Source organism: Penaeus vannamei, chromosome 4 (genome assembly GCF_042767895.1).
Source record: "Penaeus vannamei isolate JL-2024 chromosome 4, ASM4276789v1, whole genome shotgun sequence".
Classification (NCBI taxonomy): Eukaryota; Metazoa; Arthropoda; class Malacostraca; order Decapoda; family Penaeidae; genus Penaeus; species Penaeus vannamei.
Window position 1 is genome coordinate 41,451,346 of NC_091552.1, and position 2,500 is coordinate 41,453,845.

General features: G+C 28.8%; 1 protein-coding gene across 2 annotated transcripts in view; it reads right to left on the bottom strand.

Annotated features, from left to right (window-relative positions):
* Nucleotides 1-1,223, bottom strand: part of LOC113805986 (phenoloxidase-activating factor 2) — a gene marked incomplete at its 3' end in the record, with an annotated part of 13,723 nt that extends 12,500 nt beyond the window's left edge. Inside the window, 1 exon segment of one of the 2 annotated variants that reach the window (XM_070118893.1) lies at nt 1,141-1,223. 2 annotated transcript variants of the gene reach the window in all.
* Nucleotides 1,224-2,500: the final 1,277 nt, after the last annotated feature.

Genomic DNA, 2,500 nt, shown 5'->3' on the forward strand with positions numbered 1-2,500 from the left:
ACAGAAAGACAGACAGAGATAGGTAGAGAGACAGATAGATTGACAAACAATGAGAGAGAGATAACAAAATAAATAAATGTACAGGATTTAAAAAGCCATGTGTAAAAAGTGAGAGAAATGACCTTAAGTTTAAAATGTTCTTGCAAACAATAATAACCTCTATTCCAGAACATATGAAAGACCTTTGCTGTTTCTCTTCGGAGTTTTGTGGACTCATTGTCTTTATTATCACGATGATAGTCGTTATCTACATTATCGAAATTGTTAGTATTACTGCTAGTATAATAAAGGTACATTTGAGAGGAAGGGTGTGTAGCAAAGATCCTGTATTTAGTTGCATCATTTTAACTGTTTGGTGTATGTGTGTGTGTTTATGTGTGTGTATGCTTGTATGTATGTGTGTGTGTATGTGTGTGTGTATGTGTGTGTATTTGTGTGTGTATATGTGTGTGTATGTGTGTTTGTTTGTTTGTTTGTGTGTGTGTGTGTGTGTGTGTGTGTGTGTGTGTGTGTGTGTGTGTGTGTGTGTGTGTGTGTGTGTGTGTGTGTGTGTGTGTGTGTGTGTGTGTGTGTGCATGTGTCGGCCGGTAAGTTGGTCAGTATTGCCGTGTTTATATGTGCATGCCATTGTGTGTATATGTATGCGTCACAGTCTGTATGAAACTCCCGACAATGACCCTGAGACAATGCATAAAAATAGCGCAAAATAATCATTTCAGGCAGGGAACCGGTTTACAATCTTCTAGAATTGCGGATGATACTTCGCTAAAAGCAGATCACCAGTTAGCAAGACTGAATTAATGATTTCCTGCCCAATTTTGCGGTTAGTCTTTCTTACTAACTTTTCGCAAGGTTTACTTTTTTTGTTTTTGTTTGTTTGTTTTTTTGTTTCCTCACTTGGAATCATAATAATTATTACCGTCAACCGGAAAACATTTAATAGCACGGATAATCAGCTCTCTTACTTAATTTTTCCACACATACACACATATATCAGTTTCGTTTTTCCATATATATCTATATGTCCATTTCAAAATCATTATCAAATAAATCACACAGAAACAAGACAAACAAACAAAACAAATGGAGTAAACGAAGGTAATTCACACAAGCAAAATCATGAAAACAGATTTTTCCTACCTTCGGCTAAATCGCAACGAGAAGCGGTGAACTCCCTTCCTTTCGACATGCAGAACTTAACTGAATCTTGCACACGTGTTGTATCCCAAGAATATGTGATACTGTTGCCAGTTTGGAAATATTGTGCTTTAGCATTTCCTGGAAAATGGCGTGTAAGTTTACGATGGGTTGCATGAAGATTGGATGTATATAACAATTACGAAAACTAAATTATAATTACTACCACTACTACTAATACTACTAATGATAATGATTATAATTACAGTTATAATTATGATGATAACGATGATGATAACATAAACTACAAAAATAATGATAATGATAACAGTAATTATATCCATAATAATGATGTTAATGATAAAAATGATAGTAATAATAATGATAATCATAACAATGATTACATTAAAATAGTAAAACAAATGATAATAATAATGATAATAACAAAAATCAAAATAATGATAACAATAACAAAATTAATTATAATAGTGATTATAAGGATATTAATAATAATAGCAATGAAAATTTTGATTATAGTAATATAATGATAATAATAATGATAATGATGAATGATGATAATAACAATAGCAGCGATAACAATGATGGTAATAATATAAATGATAATAGTAATAATGAAAACAATAACAACGGCAACAATAACATAACAACACTAGCAACAACAGCAATAATTAGAATAATACTAATGAAAATGAAGATAATTATTTTAATGACTATGATGCTTGTGCTAGTGATGATGGTGGTAATAATGAAAGGATAATACTTATTATGATAATGATGATAGAAATAGCATTAATGATTATCAATAATGCTTACAGCGATAATGGTGATAATGATAATGATATCACTAATAATAATCATAATTAGGATGATAATAATAATGATGATAATACAAATAATGATAATGATAATGATAATAGCAATAATCATAATTATTATCTTCATTATAGCTATAATCATAACAATTATTGTTATTGTTATTATTATTACTATTATCGTTTTATAATTATTATCATCATCATGTGTATTATTATTCTTTATCATTATCACCAATATCATTATTATCATTATCATTATAATAATTATTATTGTTATCTCTAGTGTTATCATTATTATTAACATTATTACTATTAATATCATTATTGTTAATATTACTATTATCATTATCATCGTTATTATCATCTCCATTGTTATCATTATCATTGTTAATCAATATCATTATTGTGATTATTATCATTATCGTCGTTACCATAATTACTATCGTTATCATTATTATTATCGTTACTATTAATATTATCAATATCATTTTCATTCTTATTGCCATTATCAGTATCATCATCACAAC